This window comes from Eurosta solidaginis, chromosome 5 (assembly GCF_040869045.1).
Source record: "Eurosta solidaginis isolate ZX-2024a chromosome 5, ASM4086904v1, whole genome shotgun sequence".
Classification (NCBI taxonomy): domain Eukaryota; kingdom Metazoa; phylum Arthropoda; class Insecta; order Diptera; family Tephritidae; genus Eurosta; species Eurosta solidaginis.
The window spans coordinates 115160096-115186308 of record NC_090323.1 but is presented as its reverse complement, the minus strand read 5'-3'; the positions used below and the strand labels follow the sequence as shown (position 1 = coordinate 115186308).

Genomic DNA, 26213 nt, shown 5'->3' with positions numbered 1-26213 from the left:
TTATGCGCCGGATTACTTCATAGTGCTCATGGAAATGACCCTCAAGTTCCTCTTCAGTCAGATGGAAGAGCTTCTACCTGTTGTCGTTGTCGTGCAGTTTTCGGCGTAGGGCCCAACGGTAGCTCCTTCTGGTGGCGAAGGGAGCTTTCATATGTAAAAATTAAACAAATATGGGGATATGACACCAACACTGTCTCAAAGGCTTTTGATAAGTCTTTGTATAGAAAAACTGTACAGTTGCATTTTTGAGGTTGCTAATCGAATGCTAGGATCTAACAAAGAACATACCGCTCGACGCAACCATCCTTTGCATGTGACACACTGACATTAGTGTGACCGTCCAAACAATCGTTTCAACAACACAAAGATTCTACAACAAGAGCAACAATACAGCAAGCGCTTCACTCCCGAGATGTTGCATATTATAAATACTCCAACTAATAGACGATTAAACTATAAAACGGACTCCGATCATCATTCCGCTCACTTATACAAACATTTACTGACAAACAGACAGTACACAACTCCACGTAACGCAGTGCAGACGTGTAAATAAAATGTATGTAAACATTATTTTTGTTTAATGTTGATTTTTATTATTTGTTAAAATTTAAATATATTATTTGTTAAAAATGTGATTTTAATTATAATTTAAATGTTTTATGTTTGTCAACAGTCTGCCCTGAAGACGGTTACCGGTGTGTAGCCGAAATATATTGGAGATTAATAACAAAACCATATGTGTTTTATTTAACATTGACCTAAAGCCGGCAAAATAAATAATTGTTGAAATATTAGTTTCTTTATTCACGCAAATGCTAAACAACATAAGAATATTCATAGTATAAAATATATAAGTTGTATTTCCCCTCTTCATTTACTTTCATTTTAAATTAAATTCACTCCGATAATTCTTTCCGACACAATTGCTCTTTAGTACTTTGGCATATGATCCTCTGTGGGTGCTCCATGGAGTACTACAGTGAAAGTACTTTCGAAATTACTCTCACGTATGTACTCTATGGAATACTCACAAACAAAGCGAGAGTGGGATCACCTACTCCTCTCCTAGGACATCGCAATGTTAATTGGAGCACATTTTTTGTATGAATACAGATTAGTTTTGGAACACTCCTATACTCCTAAAGGAGTATTCCTTACACTATTTATGGAGTACTCGCGTTTTTTGAAGGGATTCCGTTTTATTACTGAGTAGAATATTCTTTGTTTCTTTCCGATTTGGCCTTAAAACAACTCTGAAAGCGAGCAACCATAAAAAGTTTCTAACATACTCGTACATACATATGTACGAGTACATGCATTTCAATGTTATACGTTTTCACACAGTTCGAGTGATATTAGATACATAATTTTCATTCTATACCAACGAGTGCAGGTTCAAGACATAAATCTGCGCATTCTGTGAAAATAAATTTACAGATTTTTATTTCACAAAGATAATTGCATTCAACTGCGGAATTTATCATTTTAACACTGACAATTTTGATTGGGTCTGCTCAGATAAATTATATATACATTTTACATTTAAATATGTATACTTCTATTTTAGTATAGGCAGGAAAAATGCCGAAGTCGAAAAAAGTGGAGAATAAAATCCCAGCATCGAAGGCACGGAAAAGGGCTGTGACTTTACACTCAAGGGAAGGAAGAAAGAAGCGTTCTATAGAAAACGTATTCCAATCCACAAACGGTGCGTGCTTATATTCTGGAAACCAATGCAATTGAATGCATAGCGCGATTGGAAAAGTAGTTGCGAATTTTGGGCACTTGTGTTGTGTTACATTATTCGATTTTTGGGAAATTTATTCGGCGTATGAATATTCGCTTAGAAATACACATATATTTGTGTAAACATATTGCTCTTAAGTCCGCATGTAACGCATATATGTTCTGAAATAAGATATGTTCGCGACTTTTAGTACTATTGCGACCCCTTAGTTAAATTTACCTAAACAGTGACTTGAGGCCTGGTGGAGAAGGGTATGTGATAAGGTGGATTGCGTTTACGTGACCCGTTTAGGCGTAATAACTGAATACATTTGGAAATATATATAAATATTTGTTTAAACTGCAAACGCCAGCTGGCCGATAAATTTAGGGTTTCTCTGCGAACCGGTTGGGCGAAATATACAAATGTTTAAACAAATGGAGATGTAAAAACGCTGCGAAATATAGTTAGGTCAACTGCTGAGATTGAAGCGGGCTTCCAAAATATTGCATGCCGGATATTGACGCGAATGTTGTCTGCTCACGTTTTGGTTTAATCAAACATTTATAAGGGGCCATTTATTGACTATTTTGGAATTATTCTAGATGGCGAATAGATTCTTATGTAATTATTTGAAAGCTATAAAATTTCTTAATATTTTCAGGAACCGAACAAATGACGGCCTCGCCGAACGAGTTACAGGCAACAAGCGTGGAAGGATCTGCAGAAAGCATTACTGTAGGTAGCGCGAACGAAATCGCCTTAAGTATTCGAGGAGATATCGATTTTACGGTGTCCCATATTCAGCGCCAGTCAGACTGGTTAGCCTCTACGACATCAGGCATTTCAAATATTGAGATGATGAAGGCTCGTCTCGATATTCTGACGACGGCATAGCGAAAATTTGAAGCTAGGTCCCGAGACCTGCAACATAATTCTCGAAACGAAACGCAAATAGCGGATGACATTGCAATGCAACAAAAAGTTGAAGATATTTACGTGGGGGTTCGCGCTGAACTATACCAAAAGATTAAAGCCCCCCATTACTGATACTTAGCATAGACTTGACTTGACTTGGCGTAACCTTGGCAACTTAGCCACGATTATACTCCACTTGGCGCATACAATCTGACATCATAATCAGCGTTGAAATTTATTTTTAAATAAATGTCAATTTGTATGACAAAATGTCAAAATGAAATGAAAACAAAGAAATGGCATCTCAAAATGTAAACGTCACTTAGAACTTACATAGAAAATCAAAATTCAACAGACTTCTAAGTCAAGTTAAGTGTTGCCAAGTTTTGAGTAATCAGTAACTTGCAATGTTTATTTAACAGAACTGTAAGTGACAGTTCTCAATTCAAGTCAAGTCTATGGTAAGTATCAGTAATGGAGCCTTAAGGCACTTGAGCCGACGTCATCTACAGTGGCATGTAGCCATACTAATAATCGCGCATTACATTTGCAGTTTGCAGAATTGCCGTTAGCAGATCGACTTCCGACATTTCGCGGCGCTCATAAAGAGTGGATTCAGTTTAGGGACGTATTTGCCGCGGAAGTAATTCAAAATCCGCATCTTACAGTCTACAATGACTTCGACGGCTGCAAAGCTGTGTCAAAGAGGATTCGGCTAAAGCTATGGGCTATTGGCCTCAGTGTGAAGATAGTTTCGTCGATGCCTGGAAAACGTTGTGTCTAGCATTTGATAATGAATATTTGTGTAACGCTGCACATTGCTAGGCAATTTTTTCCTTGCCTATGTGGTCTAGGGCCACTCACTCATTAATTAGGGATATGCCTGATACTACGCGAAACAGTTTGCGTATAGTTTCCAGACAGTTAGGAGCAGAGGAGCAACGCGACTTGTTAATTTAAAATTTTTTAGAATCTCGGTTAGACAATACATCTCGTAGTCAGTGGGGAATGGTACGACCAACACCCCGTATCCCAAATTTATGCAATGATTTCTACAATTGGCTAGAGCGTCGGAGCAACGGTATCCTGAGTCATGCAATGCTACCTTCGTCGAACCATATCGATAAACGTACAACCATTCAGCCAATCACTCAGCGCATAAAGCCAAATGTTTCGTTGACACCAAACTACAATCCTTGTTTCAATTGCTCAGGAGATCATGCACTTCATCGGTGTCCTGCAATTCAACGAATGAACCGGGAGGAAAGGGGTCAACGAATTTTTGAACTAGGACTCTGCCAAAACTGCTTGCGAAGGGGTTATACTGCTCGCAATTGCTTGGCCAGACGTTGTCCACGATGCGCAAGGTTGCCTCACAATAGCATTATATGCCCGAAGCTAGCATCAAATCTCGAAAAGGGAGCACCGCGCGCATCGACTCTAGCAGCAGTGATAGATGAAGAAACTAGGGATGAGCAATAGCTATTAACGGATAACGGCGAAACCAGCCTCGGGGTTTTCAGCAGCAAGTTTTCGTCACAACAGGGCAACCAGGTAGGACCGACAAGTACTCAGGGAGAAGCCATCCATTTAAACGACAACGTGCTAGCAACGGCTCAGGTGCGTTTTATAACAAATAGCGGAACAATAGTTAAGTTGCGCGCTTTATGCGATACGGGAGCTCAAGTAAAACTTATAAGTAAGGACGTGGTAAGTCGGCATAACATTACGACGCGCAGTATCAAAATAGGTGTGTCTACTGCTGCTGAGGCAGAGTCTTATATCTGCGATAAATCGGTAAGTGGGAGTTTGATGTCTTTTTACCATGACGACCTCCGGTTGCAAGTCAGTATTGGGAGAAATGCTACAGCCTCAAAAACGTTTTGGGGAGCATGCCCTACTCAGAGATATAGCGACATATTTAGCAGATCCAACTTTTAACCAACCGGCACAGTTTCAATTGCTTTTAGGGGTTGGGGTATGGGCACAAGTTATGCAAGATAACATAAGATGACTATTGTCGGGGTTCGTAGCACAGAAGACTCGTTTAGGTTGGTTGCTGTTTGGGGAGATTCCAACAAATACAAGCGTAGTTGCAACTCGCTTAAAAGATAATATAGCTCAAGAAGAACAAGACTCTCATCTTGATAAATTGTTACGAGAATTCTTCGAACCAGAAAGCATGTCGGACGACGAGTCAACTTGGACGGAGGAGCAACGGGCGTGCGAGGAGCATTTCTTAAAAGCACGTACTTTTGACTCACACGTGGGACGCTATATCCTACATATTCCCTTAAGACCTCAGTGGAAGCGTCTCGGTTCCAATCGAGGAATAGCGATGCAACGAATTTTCAGATTATAGCAACGTTTCAGACGAGATGAGGAGCTTAAGTTGAAATACCAGTCGTTCATAGATGAGTATTTAGAAAAGGGCCGGCTGCGACCAGCCAATAGATCGCCAGGAGACAAGGCCTATTACATTCCTCATCATGCGATAACAAAAAAGTTTCGGATGGTCTTCGACGCATCTTACTCGACGGATACTCGAGTTTCGTTAAATGATATGCAAATGTTCGGCCCAAGTTGCAACAAGATTTGATTGATCTTCTTTGGGGTTTCCGTTTGTATGCGTATGTAGTCTCAGCGGATATCAAGCAAACGTTTCCTCAGGTTAAGGTAGCAGAGCAGCACTGGGATCTGCAACGGATATTTTGGAGAGATGATGCAGGCGAACTAGTCGAATATTGGCTTACTCGGGTTACATTCGGGATGGCTTCAGCACCCTTTTGTGCTGTCCGCGCAATGCAGTAATGTGCCAGGGACAATTCAGCAAGATGGCCGAGGGGCTCGCGAGCCGTGCTAGATAACTTTTATATGGATGATTGTTTGGTAGGGGAGGATACCGAAGAAGATTTGTTACTATTATGCCATCAAATGCAGGAGCTTCCAGCAGAAAGGGGGTTTCAACTAACAAATTGGCGATCGAACTCGAATCATATCAACTGTTCCATCGATAAACAATTATCTCAAGGTGAGGTGTGGTTGAATGCCCATATGGAAACATCAGTACTTGGTCTTAAGTCTCCTTCAGGGGATGAGTTCGCTTTCGCAGTGCAATCGCTACCGAACATCAACACTACTTCTTGGACCAAGCGCTCAGTGTTGAGTATAACGACGCGAATTTATGATCCGGATGGTCTGGTGTCTCCCTTTATAATAAATGCAAAGATACTAATTCAAAAAATTTGGAAGGAAAGGCAGGAATGGGACGCAGTATTACCTGATCATTTGAAAACTGAATGGCAGAGCATCTTTTCACAAATTCCACTCTTTAATGACCTCCGCATTCCGCGATGTATAGGTTATGCGAGACGATTCACTATGAATTTACATGGATTTTCGGATGCATCAATGCAGGCGTTAAGGGCGGCCATATACGCAACCATACATACTGACGACGGAGTTAAATCAAACGCATTATTGGACAAAATCCAGGGTGGCCCCGCCACGAGGGGAAACTATACCGTGTCTCGAACTCCGAGCAGCAATGTTACTAAGTGAGCTAATGGATGGGGTTTTAAATATCAGTAGATCTCAACATCACATGGAGATCGGCGCGACCTTCTGCTGGTCGGACTCCATGGTAGTACTCTCCTGGTTGAAACGAGGTGAGAGGGACCTGAAACAATTTGTAGCTAACCGGGTAAGACAAATAAGTGTGAATTTACCGAACTGCGAGTTGCGATATGTACCGACTGATAGAAATCCAGCTGATCTCATTTCCAGTGGGATGCCAATGCGGGAATTAATGGCTTCTCAACTTTGGTGGCACGGACCTGACTTCCTTTAGTTACCGAATGTCAGCTGGCCGAAATCACCAGAAGCGATGCCGGAAAAGGTTGAGACGGAGGTAAGAAGGGAATGCCGCCAAACAAGAAGACGCAGAGAGACTACCAATAAATTGTTGGCCGCGATAAAAATTATGTCCATTGAAAACTCTTCATTGTTGGACCGCCACTCATCTATGAACCGCTTAACAAGAGTTACAGCTTGGGTATTTAGATTCACTAAAAACTACCGGTCATCACTGTCAGAGAGAGAGAAACTTCACTTGACCGTTAAAGAACTGGAACACGCATTGATATTCTGGATTCGACGAGAGCAAAATGAATTTTATGGTAGCGGTATCGAAACACTGAAGCGTTGCGCTCCGAAAGAGCAAACTGTGGAGTATTCTAAATTATCACACTCTCTTGGAATGTTAACCCCATTTGTGCAAGATGGGATACTACGCATGAGCGGCCGTTTACAAGAGGCAGAACTGCCTGACGCTCAACGAAATCCGGTAATACTTCCAGGGAAGGGGAAATTGGCAATGTTGATTGCGCGAACCACGCTTTTTTTTAATATCGAAAAGGTGGCAGCCCTAAATGGCAGCCCTACTCAAAAATGTCCCTATTGTAATGCGGAATGAAATACCTTTCTTTGATACCAATATCGGCATATCTCATGCATTTTTGTTATTTCGAAACGGTGGCAACCCTAAACGGCAACCCTGCTCAAAAATGTCCTTATTGTAATGCGGAGTGAAATACTTTTCGTTTGATACCCATATCGTCATATCTCATGCAATTTTTTTTAATTTCGAAAAGGTGGCAGCCCTAAATGGCAGCCCTACTCAAAAATGTCCCTATTGTAATGCGGAGTGAAATACCTTTCGTTTGATACCCATATCGGCATGTCTCATGCAATTTTTTTTTTAATTTCGAATAGGTGGCAACCTTGTGAAACATTCTGAAAGGTAACATCGGTTGAGCCGTTCCTGAGATCGTTCGGCTATACAAACAAACCAGAATTGCTCGGTTAAAGTTATAAGATATGTACCCAATTTTGTTACGATATGTAAATTTTTCTGGAGGTTATGGCTTCCGAAACATTGAAAATGGCTTAGACAAACAAGGGGCGGTGCCACGCCCATTTTCTAAAATTTGAAGTTTTTCCTATTTATTGTTATAAATCCACTTGGGAAATGAAATACCATTGATATAAAGTTCTCTTTTGCAAAGATATAGCTTATTTTATTCGTCCACGACCCTTTTAAAAATCTTTTATATAAATGTGGGCGTGGTCCTTAACCTATTTCGTTAATTTTTCTTCAAAGCATAGTAAAGGCAACCTCACTGCCGAATTTTGTTACGATAGGTTTAACGATTTATGATTAATAATGTTTGTAAAATTGATTTTATAAGAAGTGGGCGGTGCCACGCCCATTTTAAAAAATATTCCAATTTTTATCAAGAGTCTCAATATCAGTCCACATGTCAAATTTCAACATTCTAGGTGTATTATTTACTAAATAATCAGTTTTTTTGTGTTTTCCAAAATGTTATATATATAGAAAGTGGGCGTGATTATCATCCGATTTAGCTCATTTTCAATACCAATCTTTTCTGGGTTCAGATAAGCTCGTGTGCCAAATTTTATGAAGATATCTCAATATTTACTAAAGTTATCATGTTAACGGTCAGACGGACGGACGGACATGGCTCAATCAAATTTTTTTTCGATACTGATGATTTTGATATATGGAAGTCTGTATCTATCTCGATTCCTTTATACCTGTACAACCAACCGTTATCCAATCAAAGTTATAATACCCTGTGTACAAGTACAGCTGGGTATAATAATTGATAAAGTGTATATATACATACATATTTGCCGAGTCACTTTGCATATTTGTTTGTTGCATTTATTTATTTTCAGTTTTCAATAGTTATTTGCTCGTGCACATTTCATTTTCTTTTCACTGTCACAGCTGTTAGCATTGTGTGTTGTTAAGCCTCATTTAATAGCGATCTTAAACTGCTCATACAGCGATTTTCTTACTGTGATCTCCAAACAATTTTTATTGCCTCCGTCTGTTTAACGAATTTTTACTTTACCTTATAATGTCTTGCGGTTTTGTTAACTGCCAAGTGAAAGGTGATACCGGGCGTTTCGTGTCGCGCTGGCTTTGTGATGATCTTGCTCTTATGACAGCAAGGGTGTGTGACGCGATCAACGATAACATGGCGTGCGATGGTCATGCTTGAAATGCAGATCCACGGAAGTGGATCTTTTTAAGCTTTTCAAACATACCCGAAACGCATTCTCTTAAATCGGTGCGGAACTTTCTACATTGGGGGAAAACTTGTTTAAAACTTTTAAATGTATTACCGATTCAGCTGCTAATGCGACAGCCGTGACAGCAAACGAAAACGAACTGAAGTCTCGGCTGGCGTACTGACCCTAGACACCGATAGAATTAACAAACTTAGCATCTCCAAGTCCACTTACAGTAGAGCCTTCAACATCAAAGGCACCTCCAACAAAACCAGCAGCTAGAAAAAATATTGAACCTGCAACCCGTTCTCAGGCGACTGAGCCTGGAACTAGGAAGTTGGTTATAGTACCTAAGTATCTTAAAAAATCGATATTCGTGTCAAGATTCGAGAGGGATATTGCTGAGGAGGATCTGAAATCGTATATCTCAAAAAGGAATACCGATAACGTAACAATTCGGAAATTTAATTTTAGTTATGAAAGAAACGTATCTTCCTTTAGATTAGGTGTACCTATTGAAAATTTTTACACTATCTTGAGTAACGATTTTTGGCCCCCTGGGGCACTTGTGTGGAAATTTGAATATAGGCGGAATAGGAGTGTTCCAAACTTAGCAATGATCCCTCTTAATAGCACTGAACAGAACTGTTTTTAAAATCATTTAGCTTAAGTTACGATATAATTGCTTTTACCTCAACTTGGCTGAACCTCATGTCTTTAACTCAGAGATCCTCTGTAATGACTACCAAATATATAGAAATGACCGCCTGAATCGATTCGAAGTCGATTTCGAATCGTTTTCATTTCGAGTCGATAATCAAGCGAAACAGCCGTTTTTATTTATTTTGGTTTTAGTTAAATTAAAATTGTGCAAAAATTTGAACAAAATGCCAGCACCAATGGTTTTCGGAAATGCAGAAGCAAGAAGACAATGCAATGGTGCATAAATAACGTAAAAATCGACAGCTTAGATCGCAAGTGAACACATTACGTCAGCTGGATTCCAAGTAAGTTTGTTTAAATAAAGTTGTTAGATCAACGGGTACGTAAACATATGTATCTGTATTTTTAGATTTGTAGAGTCCTACCGCGTAGATAAGGACATTTTTCAAATGATCCTTAGTAAAATAGGCAATAAGTTGGCAGAGCGCCATCACCTTATTTCACCAACCACACAATTAGCAGCTACACTCCGGGTTTTAGCAACGGGATCATACCAACTGGGTATAGCCAAAGACTAAGATATGAACATTGGCAGAAGCACCTTTTCCAAAATTTTGCACTGTACCATAGAGGAATTAGAAAACTGTATTTGTGAAGACAACGTTCAGCTGAAGATGTCTACAGCGGAAATGGATCTGTCTAAGGAATACTTTTATAGAACATTTAATATTCCCGGTGTCATTGGTTGTATAAACGGCACACATGTAAAAATAGTAAAACCTACGATGGACGAATCCCTATTTTTTAATAGAAAGGGTTATTTTAGTATAAATGTTATGGTGGTAAGTTATAGAATACTTAGAGATTTGGGTTTCATCAGTAAAGCGTAGTATTTTTTATTGGCAGGTTTGCAATTATAACATGGAGATACTAGCTGTAGATGCAAGTCACCCGGGATCGTGTCATGATTCCTTCATATGGAATCAATCAGTAAGGCAGTTCTATAAAAATGATAGTGCTCCAAATACTTGGATTTTGGCGGATTCTGGTTATGCCTTGGAGCATTATATATTGACACCATATAGGAGCCCACAATATGGAATATAAATATAACAAGAAGCACGCTGCGGCGCGCAATATGGTTGAACGCACAATAGGCGTGTTCAAAAGCCGGTTCCGATGATTGCAAGGAACCCTGCATTATGAACCACGATTTGTAGTGCAAATTATTAATGTTTGTTGTGCGCTACAGAACATTTGCCGCAAGCGCAACGTTCCTGTCCTCGAAGATGATGGAAGGGATGAAGAAATTCAGCATAGAAATCCTGACGACGAAAACGAGGGTGAAAACATTCCTCAAGCCGACATAGATGGAGTGGAAGTCAGAAATGAAGTTGCTCGAACTTTCCTTGAGTAAATATAAACTCCTGGACGAAAGCCTTCGTCACAGATTTTTTTGCAGTTTCACCCTCTTCCTCAACCTTTACTTCTACCTCTACCTCTCCTTCTCCCTCTACCTCAATCTCTCCTTCTCCCTCTACCTCTCCTTCTCCCTCTACCTCAAATTCTCCCTATCCCTCTACCTCAACCTCTGCCTCTACCTCTCCTTCTCCCTCTACCTCAATATCTACATCTACCTCTCCTTCTCCCTCTCCCTCAACCTCAGCCTCAACCTCTCCTTTTCCCTCTACCTCTACATCTACCTCTACCCCTCCTTCTCCCTCTACCTCAACCTCTACCTCTCCTTCTCCCTCTACCTCAACCTCTCCTTCTCCCTCAACCTCTCCCTATCCCTCTACCTCTTCATCACCGTCTCCATTTCCATCTGATCTGTACTAAATCAGTCATGTCTATGTTATCATAATATTAAAATAAAATAATGAAACGAGCTTCGGTTATTTTTTAAATTCCTTAGTTTCCTTCTCTTTGTCCGACTCGCTCCTCTCCCTCTGCTGAGAAGGAAAGAAGCTATGGACAAATGTGAGGTGCTTGTCCAACCCTGCGAAATACAATGACTGGATGTCTCATACTTTCGGTGATTGTTTCTTTTCGCACCCGAAGAGATGAACGAGACGATTGTCATCCATACAGCTTTAACGATACTCAATCTCCTGCTACAGGCTAAAACTCAACAAAAAGCTACACCTGCTGTATTTGCCTTAAAAGATATGCCTTGTGTATTCGTGGTACGATGGAAGAGTTTCCACCGGACTTTACCTCACCTAATAGACCTAGCCCTCATTACACATCACTCTGTGCAATACAATCTATTTGATCCTGATATCAGACACAGGTTAGGGGGTTAGAATATACCCGCGGTAGGTATGCCTGTCGTAAAAAGCGACTAAAATACCGGATTCAAGGGGTTTGTGTAGCGCATCCCTTTCAGGTTGCCAGCGCAATACATAGCTTCTCCAAATCCAATTGTCAACCTTACCTATCCGTGGCGAATTCTGCTTTATTAACAGCCGAGGCTCTGGCCACCCCGCACTCCTCATGGATCTAGGCGGTGGGAGGGCGGGATGACCTAGAAGGTCGAATGTGGTCAGAACAAATCGTATCCGAGATGGTCGGGCTTGAAACCGGAACGTACCGGATCTGCATTCGGCAATGGACCATCAACTCGATAACACTCCCCAAGGCTTTCGGGTGTCCTTATCGCTACAACAATAACAACAACACAGGAATAACTCCTTAGAATGGCAAGGCATATCCATCCTGTCAGGCGATACAGACCTCCAAATATAAAACACCAGCTGCCTGGCATCCTGACATCTGTGCGCTGCTAAGGGGAAAAGATCGCATAATTCTTGGCGATCTCAATGCCATTCCATCATAACCAGGGGTTCGAAGCCACCAAAAAGGAGAGGACCTACAGATAAAAACCCACCACACGTCGCGCATGGAAAAGACTTTGGCGATTGGGTTAGGCACATTTCACTCTTCATATGCAGTTACAATTCCATATCGTACCACTTGGTGCCCTTAAAGTCCTGATTGAGAGTCCTTTTTAAAAATGAAAAAAAAAAGTTTATACAAAGTATGTAGATATGTAGGTATATATTTTTAAAAAATACATCTACTATGTATATAGTAAACAACTTTAATAACTAGTTTTTTTATTATAAAGCTTTTGATTTAGGATATTTTCCAATTTTGTACATTTAGAAATTGAGATTCAAATACATACTTTCACTGCACAAATACAAATTATAGAAACTTTTTTAAAGTTTCCAACTTCTGCTGCTCTATTTCCTCCAATCTTTCATGGTGCCTCTTTTTCTCCTTTTCTCTCGCCTCTTTCAATTCTAGTTCAGTTTTTTTATGCAAAAACAGTTTGTCGAATGCATCGGCAATTCGTTTCAACAAAACATTTTGTTCAGCGCACACTTTTTTCAAATGTGTCAACAGGTCGCCGACGTGGTAGCTCAGTTTCAGCAGCTAAATTATCAGCAGGTTCGGCCGTACTGGCACAGTTTTCATCAGTTATGCTTTTAACATCGTCATTGGTTGCCTCCTCACTGCTAACTATTTTTTTAACTCGTGGGAGTCCAAAGCGTCTGACGCCACTCGTACCCTCCACCGATTTAAACAAATTGCAAAGAACCGCAATTGCTTCTTCACTGGGTGAAATAGGCTGCTGAAAGTATGGTCCACCACCAGTGGCGTACACTGCGCGCCGGTTGTCAGAAAGTTTCTTTTTATGCTGCCTTTCCAATCAATCCAAGACTGTAAAGAAAAATAAAATATACCAAAAGGAAGACCAACTTTTGTTAGTTTTGCTTACCATTTTCCAACCAGCCAAATCTTTACAGGGTGGCCTGACAGCATTGAGGGACTTAGCAAGATCGGACCATTTTTGCTCTATCTCCACTCTGTCACCTTTCGTGTAGTCTCTAGCAATATCTTCCTCCGCTTGCATAAGAGATAGAATGATTTGCTCTTGTTTTGTGTTACGCTTTTTCCCCCTTAAATATATGTGGGTACATACATGTGTAAGTATTTATGTCATAATTCAATAAAATATATTAAAATGCGACAATTGAATACTTACATTTTGGTTCCTTTTCGTACGTATACAAGTAATTAATAGAATTTAGCTTTTGCTTGCATCTTCTATTTTGCCGAAATTAAATATGTTTGTTGACAAAAGAAATCAGCTGTTCTAGATAAAAAGGGGTTGCCATAAGTCACAGATGCTAACAAAAATATTCGCTCTAAGAAAATATTTTCGTAAATTCTACTATTTTAACAGTGAACAATTGTTTTTATACTCAGCTGAGCAGAGCTCACAGAGTATATTAACTTTCATTCGATAACGGTTGGTTGTACAGGTATAAAGGAATCGAGATAGATATAGACTTCCATATATCAAAATCATCAGTATCGAAAAAAAATTTGATTGAGCCATGTCCGTCCGTCCGTCTGTCCGTTAACACGATAACTTGAGTAAATTTTGAGGTATCTTGATGAAATTTGGTATGTAGGTGCCGGGGCGCTCATCTCAGATCGCTATTTAAAATGAACGATATCGGACTATACCCACGACCACTTTTTCGATATCGAAAATTTCGAAAAACCGAAAAAATGCGATAATTCATTGCCAAAGACGGGTAAAGCGATGAAACTTGGTACGTGGGTTGATCTTATGACGCAGAATAGAAAATTAGTTATTTAAAAGTTTTGCAAGCTGCTTGCCAGTCGTTGAAGATATCACGATGAAGTTTGGCAGGAACGTTACTACTATTACTAAAAGTCAAATTTTAACAAAAAATTTAATATCTTTACTGTATATAATTAAATTATGTCAACATTCAACTCCAGTAATGATATGGTGCAACAAAATACAAAAATAAAAGAAAATTTGAAAATGGGCGTGGCTCCGCCCATTTTAATTTAGTTTGTCTATAATACTTTTAATGCCATAAGTCGAACAAAAATTTACCAATCCTTCTGAGATTTGGTAGAGGCATAGATTCTATGACGGTAACTGTTTTCTGGGAAACTGGGTGAAATCGGTTGAAGCCACGCCCAGTTTTTATACACAGTCCACCGTCTGTCCATCCGCTCGGCCGTTAACACGATAACTTGAGCAAAAACCGATATATCTTTACTAAACTTATTCCACGTAGTTATCTGAACTCACTTAATCTTGGTATTAAAAATGGCCGAAGTCCGACTATAACCACGCCCACTTTTTCGATATCGAATATTACGAAAAATGAAAAAAAAATGCCATAATTCTATACCAAATACGAAAAAAGGGATGAAACATGGTAATTTGATTGGTTTATTGACGCAAAATATAACTTTAGAAAAAACTTTGTAAAATGGGTGTGACACCTACCATATTAAGTAGAAGAAAATGAAAAATTTCTGCAGGGCGAAATCAAAAGCCCTTGGAATCTTGGCAGGAATACTGTTCGTGGTATTACATATATAAATGAATCAGCGGTACCCGACAGATGATGTTCTGGGTCACCCTGGTCCACAATTTGGTCGATATCGCGAAAACGCCTTCACATATATATATATAAGGGCCACTCGCTGTTAAAACCCTCATTAATACCTTTAATTTGATATCCATATCGCACAAACACAATATAGAGTCACCCCTGGTCCGCCTTTATGGCGATATCTGGAAAACGCCTTTACATATACAACTAAGGCACACTCCCTTTTAAAATACTCATTAACACCTTTCATTTGATACCCATATCGTACAAACATTCTAGAGTCACCCTTGGTCCACCTTTATGGCGATATCTCGAAAAGGCGTCCACCTATACACCGAAGGCCCATTCGCTTTTAAAATACTCATTAACACCTTTCATTTGATTCCCATATCGTACAAACACATTCTAGAGTCACCATGGTCCATCTTTATGGCGATATCTCGAAACGGCGTCCACCTATGGAACTAAGGATCACCCCCTTTTAAAATACTCAATACGATATGGGTATCAAATGAAAGGTGATTTGATACCCATATCGTACAAACATATTCTAGAGTCACCCCTTGTCCACCGTTATGGCGATATCTCGAAAAGGCGTTCACGTATAGAACTAACGCCAATTCCCTTTTAAAATACTCATTAACAACTTTCATTAGATGCCAATATCGTACAAACACATTCTAGAGTCACCCCTGTTCCACCGTTATGGCGATATCTCGAAAAGGCGTTCACCTATAGAACTAAGGCCCATTCCCTTTTAAAATGCTCATTACCACCTTTCATTTGATACTGATATCGTACAGGCACATTCTAGAGTCACCCCTTGCCCACCTTTATGGCGATATCTCGAAAAGGCGTCCACCTATAGAACTAAGGATCACTCCCTTTTAAAATACTCATTAACACCAGTCATTTCGTACCCATATCGTACAAACACATTCTAGAGTCACCCCTGGACAACTTTTATGGCGATATCTCGAAAACGCCTTCACATATACAACTAAGGCACACTCCCTTTTAAAATACTCATTTTTCGGATTTTTATTTTTTGAGTCCGATAGAACTAGTTAAACTCGGACTTTTAAAAATAAAAGTTAAATCAAGACTTTTATTTTTTAAGGCCGAAATTAAAAAAAACATTTTTATTTCGGATAAGCCGTTTCTTTGTTATCAAGCGGGACTTTTATTTCGGCCTTAAAAAATAAAAGTCTTGATTTAACTTTTATTTCTGGATTTTTATTTTTAAATGTCCGAGTGTACCTAGTTCTATCGGACTCAAAAAATAAAAATACAGATTTTACTTTTATATATGGAAAAAGTTCGAAAAATAAAAAGGATGCATGATTCGACATGATATTGCTATAGGGATACCTGGGAACTCAAACATTTTAACCTAGGACAATTTTTTGACCAGGTCTTTTTCGTCTCGAAAAAAAAAAATAATTATTATTTTCCGTCCCTGAGAAAAATAAATATTGTTTTGTAGAAAGAAAGAAAAATTTCAAATAAATAAAAGTATAAATATGTAATATGTAAAAATATAAATATGTGTATATTTACAGGTAATTATTATTTACTGAGACTTTGGCCAAACCCCCACCCCCCGAAATTTTTTTCTTGCTACGCGCGTGATGATGACTCTAAAAATTCCATGAGTCGATGCGAACCCATTATTGAACCTGAAGATGCTTACCACCCTTCCCTCAAAATAGTTTACGAAGTGGTAAGCAGTGCTCGTAACTGCGGCAATAAACGATACAGCTCCTGTTATCGCTTTGACTTTGCGAAGGCCAATTTCAAAAAATTAAATCGTGATTTATCTCGAACTGTGTGGCCAATATTTAATGCTGATGTGGAGCAAAGCGTTTCTCACTTTTACAATACCATTTACTGCCTTTTTGAAAAACACGGATTTGTGTACATTCCGATAAAAGCCAAGTATGGTTCACTAAAGAGCTGAAAATTTTAAAGAATAAAAAGTCTCGGTCTTTCAAGTTGTTCAAAAAGACGGGTTTACATAACCATTACAGTACTCGATTCTACGCTGCAAGTATTTTCAATTGAACAGAAAGTGTTACAAAGCTTATCTTTGTAAAATGGAAAGAAATATAACTTGCAACCCGAAGGCATTTTACGTATTCGTAAACTCTAAACTTAGAGTGAAAGGGTTTCCATCATCCATAACATTCAATTTTCAAATCAAACTACCCTATTGAGACCAACTATTCGCCTAATGAATGCCCATACCACATTGATTCATGTTATTCAATCAGAGCTCCATTTATATCTTAAGAAGATGTATTATCTTATTTAAAAACATCAAAAGTATCATATACATACGGCCCTGACAGGGTCCCGATACACTTTCTTAAAAAATGTGCTGCCAACATCTATCATGAGCTAATAGATTTATTTATCTTTAATATATGGCGTACGCTCCTTTAATTTTATCATCATAGAGCTCTCTTCTCCAGCATTAGGTAAAGAAATCGCACGAAAGGGAGTCGCTTTGTCCGAAGCATCCTTTGGTTTTGAATAGCTCGGAGAGGTCCTTCCTAATGTATTGGTCAACGTCATTTGGCAGAGTCTTATTACCTTTGCAGGGAAGTTAAATATAGACAAGGCAGCATACAATCAAATTCTTTTTGCGCTGTCAAAGGCTGCTTTGAAGTCGGCGAAAATATGGTGAGTAACGCTTATTTTATCGTTAGTCTTTTCCAGGATCTGGCGCATTGTGAAGATCTGATCTATGGTAGATTTACAAGGAACCACTTGAACGGACAAGCTCCAATTAAGTAAGCAAAAAAAGTGAAAACGTCAAGCTGTGAAGTTGTGTTTTGGTTTTTACTGTGCCTTCTTTTGTTTTAAATCAATAAATTTGTTTGTTTAAATAATTATTCCGCTTAAAATAAATGTAAACACGTTGTGTACTGCATTCAGCAATTTAATGTCCCGCTTTTCTTTACTAAAACAAATTTTATCTTAAAAACAAGTAAGGAAGCCTAAGTTCGGGTGAAACCGAACATTACATACCCAGCTGTACACTTGAAATGCTGTTGTTGTTTGTTTTGTTTGCTTAATACTGTTACAAGGCTGTGCAATAATACATATACATATGGTTCTATTCTGAACTAATTTTCGTTTAAAAGAAGCATAAAGGATACAGAGACTAACACCAATGACCTTGAGCTGGTAATAATGCAGTTTTCTTTCATATATGGGTATTTCCCCTACCGTTTATTTTAAAATAAAGATATAACAGAACAATAAATATAAACGCAAAAGTAGCATTGTACTAAAAAGCTTTATTACAAAAAGGGCAGGGTTATTAACGAAATTTTGCAACTTTTACTAGAAAAAGCTTATTACCTTCTTTTATATTAAAGAAGGCGATTTAACTGATTTAGTCTATTTTAGTCTTAATGCTATGTACATATTTTAAATTTCCATATTGCATTCAACACATTAACTATAACATAGCTTAAGAAAGGTAGATGGCAATTATTATTAAGAATTAAAATAGTACTAATGCCATTCTCAATAATGCCATACTGTTTTTGTGTGGGGTGTACATTAAATATTTTTATAAAACCTTAAAGTTACTAATACACTAAAAAATTTATTAAAAAAATAACTTCTGGTAAAATTATTTTTATAATAGTTTTAATAATATTTTTTATTTTTTATAATATCGCCCTCAGCAGCGATTCCAGTTCATAATGATTATGTCCAAGCAGATACAGTTTAACTGTTTTTTGAAAGAAGTTAAAATATCTAATAATCTGTACAGTGTTAGGAAGGGAGTTGGAGAACTTGCGCGACGGTGTAGATATAAAAGCTTCTAAAGTGTGACGTTCTAAAATACGGAATTTGTATAAAAAATAAAAATATAAATGTAAGGCGCGACAACCTCCGAAGAGATCTAAGGCCGAGCTTCTCTTCGAATTTGCGTCGTGCTCCTCTTGATTTTCCCTAAAAATTGGCCGGACCTACATGTTTTATGCCGACTCCGAACGGCATCTGCAAAGCAGATGACTTTTCACTGAGAGCTTTTCATGGCAGAAATACACCCGGAGCGCTTGCCAAACACTGCCGAGGGCGACCCCGCTTAGAAAAATTTTGTTCTAATTGAAAAAAACTTATGTCTAAAATTTTGATGTTGCTTTGCCCAGGGTGCGAACCCAGGGCATACGGTGTGGCAGGCGGAGGACGCCACGGTGGTGAGGGAAAAGATCTCCAAGTAACCTGACCGAATAAATAAAATACTCAAGACTTTATATAAATACAAATGACGGCACGGTAATATATCCAGTCTCCTAAAAAGCGTCATAGAGTGAGATCTATAGCTTGCACTACAGATACGTCTAATAATTCCCTTTTGAATCGTTACAAGTGGTGACAGTTTATTTGCCGAGGCGCCACCCCAATAGCTGATACCATATTGAAGTGGAATATGCCGTAGTAAACAGTTTTTAAAGTAGATACAGTGCAACACTTTTTGAGACGATAGAACTGCCTAGTAGTATAGAGAAAATACTGTTTCAATGTATGGATGTGCGCAGACCAATTCACACGATTGTCAATTATTATACCAAGATATTTAAAATTCGCAACAACATCAACTCTGAAACAGTTGTCGCTGCATTGAATAGTGCAATCGAAAGAACTTACCGCAACATTCTGAGTGCACTCCATATGCCGTAAGTTAAAACAAAGGCATCCTTCGGCATGACATATAATATCACAGCTAGGCAGTTCTTTGGCAACATGGCTAAAATACATAAGTTTCGTTTTATTACTAACAAGTAGTTTGTGTGAAGCAAACCAAGCTCTCCGCAAATGCAAATCAACAAAGTTAATGTCACATATTAATTCAAGTTCAGTAGTTGTACTGTACGCAATGGCCAGATCATCTGCATACGCAGTGGTTTTGCCCTTAAATGGCAGGGAAAATATTGAATTGATGTATATTAGAAACAATATTGGACCAAGAACAGATCCTTGGGGTACTCCCAGATTTACAAACAGTGGGCTACTGTAACTGCTATCTACTTTTACTCTTTGCATTCTATTAGAAAAATAGGATTTAAACCAGTTATGAATAAAGCCTCGGAAGCCTGCATGGTGTATTTTATCCAAGAGAATATCTCTATCGACCATGTCAAAGGCTTTTGTTAAATCAACAAATAGGCCGGCGCAGTTTCTTTTACCGTCTAGAGCTCTGTAAATATTTGTGCAGAAACTCAGCAGAGCGTGTTCTGTTGATAAACTGGAACGAAATCCAAACTGCATAGGACTGAAAAAGTTTGAATTGTCTAGAAAGTTTAAAATTCTGTTATTGACTGCTTTTTAAAATTTTTTTTCGATAAAGCTGAGAGTAGCGATGTGGGTCTATAGTTGTTTGCATCCCTCTTGTCCCCCTTTTTGAAAATCGGAATAACAACAGCGCTTTTACCGATATCAGGAATAATCTCTTGAGTAATACTGGCATTGAATAAGTATTTCAATATATTGTAACGTATTTACTTGCAAATCCTCTTATTTGCAACCCTCTGCTAAGTTCGAATCACTAAACTGTTGAATAAGTAACTCCAATATTTAATAATGCAAAATGGCCTTTATTAAAGTACTTCACAATAACACTCAAACTTTGCAACGAATAGCTTGCTTAATAACCAAACTGATTGATAGCTCAAATGAAACTGAATTCGAGCGCCTCTACATTTGCTGCCTTTTATACTCTCTGATTTCCTTGTTCGCATCTTCTAGGCGCTTCCATTTCCAGAATCTACTAGTTGGCCATCAGCTCTCAAATTTCTCAGCTGTAACTACAATTGCACGATTTTATATCTTCTCTCATTGCATACTTTCAGGAGTATCTCCGATAAATGCATGTGGTTGTGCCTTGCTTCTCAGCTGCGTTTACCTACATATGTGTAGACATAATGATTTATTCGTTAATGTAGATACAAGTGACTGTCTGCTTTATTGTTGTTGTGACTTTATTTACTTAGCATCAGACTAGGGATGTGAGTATCACTTAGTGTCACTCATAATCGTCACACTGCTCTCCACCTAAGTCTGATCGTCCTGTTCAGACAAATCTCTCAATCTAAACGCTGCCAGCATCGCCAAATGTACCACTCTTTTATTTCTTGGTTTGCCAATTGCTTGTATGCGGTAGATGACATCACTGATCGTCTTCACAACTCTGTATGGGCCTTCCCTACTGCACCGATATTTCGATGGAACACCTTTCCGCTGGTGAGGGTTGTATAGCAGTACCAAATCTCCCTACAAGAAACCTTCCAAATTAAAGTTCTTTTCATGCCAGTGTCTGATCTTACTACTCATTACCCTGGGCCGTTCCCTCACACTCTGTTGTTTGTCCAATGAACTACTTCGTAGAGCTTGCGCTTGACGGATTGGCTTCGCATAATCGTATCGTTCCCACGTTTCACAACAGTAGTGTGCACCTGCTTGAAACTACACTCGCATTCTTTCTCGGAAATTCGTTGCTTCGTTTTCCTGCATATTTTAGGTTTTGTCAATGCCAGTGTTTCTATCGCAGGTACTTTTGATTTTGCTTTATTTGGCCCATTCGATCTATTAGCCTTTGCCTTTGACTTCCGTGGTTTTTGTCGAGTCTTCTCCACCAGTACTCGGTTACTACTGAATCCTTTCTGCAAACTGAAGTTAAGTGGTATATCCTGGTTCTTATATTGCATCACCCTTTTCTGCATATCGATCTTGATGTCATGGTGTCATGGTCAACCAAGAAGTACACTCCCAATATGACTTCATCAACGATCTCCGCCACAACGAATTTGTGTAGAACCGTGACCTTTCCGATCAAGACTTCACATACCACTTCTCCCTGGACTTGGTTATACTCGCCAGTGACCGTACGCAACCTTGCTCCAGGTAACAGTTTGAGTCTCCTGTTGACCAAGTCAAATCACATTAAGGAATGAGATGCGCCCGTATCTACAGTCAGTACACGCTCCTTGTCACCGACATTCCCTCTGACGGTACGACTGCTTGAATTCCTTCCAATTTGCGAGACAGATATCACGGGACATTCAATAGCTGGAGCTAGCTCTCGATCTGTACATCTTATTCGCTCTTGCTCATCTCCTCCAACTTTGCGTTTACAGCCACCCACATTAGGACCAAGATCGCAATGACGTGCAATGTGACCGGGCTTCCCGCATTTGAAACATTTGATAATTCTTTCACTCCGCTTTTGCGATCCTTTCAGCGCCTCCAATATTGCGTCTACCCACTCTGGCCTTTCTACTTCCACACGGCATGATTTGAAACCTGGTTTACACAGAAGCGACGCTGTTTCCTGAATCAGAGCTTGTGACACCGTTTCTGCGAATGTTGGCTTTGGGTTTGCGTATGTAGCTCGCTTTGTTTCACGTCTCGTATGCCATTTATAAAACTCTGGAGTTTTACCCTCTCGGTGTACTCCACGGGTGCATCCGCATTTGCCAAATGTGCCAACCTTTCAGCATCCGAGGCAAACTCCTGCAACGCCTCACTAGGCTTCTGGAAGCGGTTCAGTAACTCCATTTGGTATATCTGTCTCCTATGCTCAGTTCCGTATCGTCTCTCTAGAGCACCCATCAATGCTTCATAACAGTTCCGTTCGCTCTCTGGAATGGTTTGTAAAATCTCAGCTGCAGGCCCTTTCAATGCCATGAACAGTGCAGCAACTTTATATTCAGCACTCCAGTTGTTCACTGCTGCGGCCTTCTCAAACTGAATCTTAAATACCTGGAAAGGAACAGAACCGTCAAAGGATGGTGTTTTTACCTTTGGATTACACGCTGAAACAGCTGGGTCATTCATTTGCAACTCCTGTATACGACCTCTCAAAGCTTCTACCTCGGCATCAATTTTGTCCTCGAGCTGCACAATTTTTGTATCCTGTGCTTCCAGCTTTGATGTTTCCCTTATCTCCTGTGCCTCCAGCTTCGAGGATATGCGGGTCTCCTGTGCTTTCAACTGCTCAGCCAACTGAGATATCATATATGTCTTTTGCTCTTCCAGTATAGTTTCAATCTTGGATGTAATCTGTGTCGACATTTCTGACATACGCGTTTCTTGTGCTTCAATCTTCGATGCAATCTGTGTCGACATTTCTGACATACGCGTTTCCTGTGCTTAAATCTTTGGTGTTATTCGTGTCTCTTGGGATTCCATCTGTGATGACATATACGTTTTCTGTTCTTCCAGTTGAGATGATACTGTCGATGTTTGTGCAGATAAAAATAAATAAGTGTAAGGCGCGATAACCTCCGAAGAGATCTAAGCCCGAGTTTCTCTTCCAATTTGCGTCGTGCTCCTCTTGATTTTCCCTACAAATTGGCCGGACGGGACCTACATGTTTTATGCCGACTCCGAGCGGCAAATGAGTTTTCACTGAGAGCTTTTCATGGCAGAAATACACCCGGAGCGCTTGCCAAACACTGCCGAGGGGCGACCCCGCTTAGAAAAATTTTCTTCTAATTGAAAAACCTTATTTCTAAAATTTTGATGTTGCTTTGCCCGGGGTGCGAACCCAGGGCATACGGTGTGATAGGCGGAGCACGCTACCATCACACCACGGTGGCCGCCAAGCAGATATATCAGCCAAAATCATGTTCAAGTCTGTGCTCGTAACTCTCTGAGATATTTCGTTTTTCTCTTCAATTTTTGTTGTTGTCTCGCCCCCATCAGGATAAAAGAATTACTCGTCCACATTAATTCCTTCTGCTTCCATTGCCTCTCGTAGTCGTGCCTGAAGTTCGAGTTTAATGCCGGTTGTTTTCAATATACGGTTCTCCAACTCCTTCAGTTGCTGGAACTTCAATTCACTGAACTTTGCCATGTCCTTGTTTTCCTCTGGAATTTATTCAACAATCCCACTTCTGACACCAATTGTAACGAATTTACTTGCAAATTCTCTTATTTGCAACCCTCTGCTAAGTTCGAATCACTAAACTGTTGAATAAATAACTCCAATATTTAATAATGCAAAATGGCTTTTATTAAAGTACTTCACAATAACACTCAAACTTTGCAACGAATAGCTTGCTTAATAACCAAACTGATTGATAGCTCAAATGAAACTGAATTCCAGCGCCTCAGACTAGGGATGTGAGTATCACTTAATGTCACTCATAATCGTCACAATATCAACTATATTAAGAGATATTTCTTGAGTAGGATATTTGAAATACCATCCTCACCACACGAACTCGAGTTTTGCAGTGTGTTAATAATTTTAATAATTTCAAAGCTTGAAATGGTTTTAAAAAAGAAGCTATTTTGAGCACAATTAAACGAGGGTGGAGACTGACAATCACAGCTGCGTGAACTTAGATTACCAATCGTGGTAAAGTGTTGGTTAAATTTGTCAGCTACTTCTACAGCGTCTGAGATTAGCTGATTTTCAGTAAGCAATACAACTGGCTCATCACCCTTGATGCAGTTTTTATTTAGAATAGTGTTGACCACGCCCCATTCTTTTCTTGAGTTGCCAAGTGCTGATTCAAGTTTTTTACGAAAAAAGTTATCGCGTATCGAATTTATTTCCTTATTGGTCTGTTTACTAGTTTTATTGTATCGGCACCGAAGCCTTGCATTACCGGGACGCTTAGCACACCTTTTCCTTAATTTATTTTTAAGCTTTATTTTATTTAACAGATCCCAAGTGATTCAAGGTTTAAGTCTAATATTTTTCTTTGAAAGGCTTAAAGTATAAGTGCAACTGTTAATATGAGCTTTTAACGTTTTTATGAAAACGTCATAAGCTCGCGATATATCATTTTCAGCGTATACGGTAGCCCAACTTTCAAAACGTAGCTTTAAGTTCAACTTGGTAAAGTTAACTTTAGTTAGGGATTTACGAGTACACTTAAGGCTTAAGGTAAGGTTTGGTTTGCCTAACGCAATTATTTTTATCTGTAAGCCGGTCATCGTGTGATCGGTCACTTGTAAGTCCATATTAAAACTCGAACAGTCACTGCACTGAGAAGCGTTAAAGATACAAAAAACGTGATCAATACAAGTACCTGAGTTTATTCGTGTTGGTTCATTAATATATGATGTTAAACCGGTTTCAGCCATTAATGACAAATAGTCATCAGTTAGTATGCAATGATGTAAAAGGTCTAAATTAAAATCGCCTAAGACAAAAAAATTGCTAGCTTTTTCATTGCTTACGATAGATGAATATTCGCCAAGAAAATCAGAAGTAGGTACAGACTGAAGTCTATGTACTCCCAATAGGACATATTGTTCGCCTATGAGGTTTAACGTAAGTTTTAATATATCAGCACTATTTAAGCTAATACTTACTGAAGTACAATCATAATTTTCGCGTACAAATGCTCCAACACCTCTTGCACTGTAGGTATCATTTGAATTCGTATAGAACCTATAATGGGGATATTATAATCACCTATTTCATACGAATAAATCCAGATTTCACTCAGAAAAATTACATCTGGTTGGACACTCAAAGCATCTATATAACTAACAAATACATTAAAGTTTTGCCTAAGGCTGCGTATATTCTGATGGATAAATAATAAACCGTTATTAGGTCGAGCTGTGCTGAATATTTTTACTAGCGAAGATGGGGTTATCATTTATCAGAACGTCATCGAACATTAGATACGACTCTTAAGAGTAAAGATTTAAAATAAAATAAAAGAGCTACAAAGTCGCTAATCAGCAACTAACTTTAAGTTATCGAATGTTCTGATCAGTGTTGCCAGGTTAGCCTTTTCGAGGCTAGATTTAACCTTTTTTTTTGCCTTTAGCCTCGAAATTTCGGGATTAGCTTCGTGACTTTTTTCTAGCCTTTTTTACTCCGAATTTATTTTTAAAAATTTCTAAAATAAAATAATTTTAATAGTACCTGTGAACACCTAATACCTAATAAATATGAGATAAGGTTAATTCTTTTTCTGCTGAAAATTCGTTGAAAATTTCAAAGCCAGATGTATTTTCTTACTTTGAAAAAGAGAAGTATATTCATTCTTCAAGTCAAATAGCATTAATAGAGCTACAGTGGCGAAAACTTATAACTATACAATGGAAAAATGTACACTCCACCATGGAATTTTGGTCGGAAGTCTGAGAACATAAAAATGCATTAAACGAACCTCCTTTTTTAGAACTTGTCGAATTAATATTTAGTTTTTAGTATTACCACTCAGTAACGTGGAGGTTGAAAGAATTTTTAGTGGCATGAAAATTCTGAAAACTAAATTAAGGAACAAACTAAAAATTAATATGCTTAATGCGCTGCTTAATATTAGATGCTCGTTAAAACGCTTATCTAAATG

The 26213-nt window shown here is 38.8% G+C and overlaps 2 long non-coding RNA genes across 5 annotated transcripts; one reads left to right on the top strand and one right to left on the bottom strand.

The window, feature by feature from the left end:
- The first annotated feature begins 1167 nt into the window (after positions 1-1167).
- Positions 1168-11059, top strand: LOC137233694 (uncharacterized). Of its 4 annotated transcripts, XR_010947538.1 has the most exons (5): positions 1253-1511; positions 1571-2467; positions 9605-9756; positions 9822-10254; positions 10319-10895. It is a non-coding gene; the product is annotated as an uncharacterized lncRNA (long non-coding RNA). The 4 variants fall into 4 exon arrangements; XR_010947537.1 differs by having other exon boundaries at positions 1168-1511; positions 1571-9756; positions 10303-11059; XR_010947536.1 differs by having other exon boundaries at positions 1169-1511; positions 1571-9756; positions 10319-11059.
- A 1614-nt stretch (positions 11060-12673) lies between these two features.
- On the bottom strand, positions 12674-13639 carry LOC137253951 (uncharacterized). The gene is made up of 3 exons (XR_010953935.1): positions 13467-13639; positions 13200-13380; positions 12674-13141 (listed from the first exon to the last, which is right to left on the bottom strand). It is a non-coding gene; the product is annotated as an uncharacterized lncRNA (long non-coding RNA).
- Positions 13640-26213: the final 12574 nt, after the last annotated feature.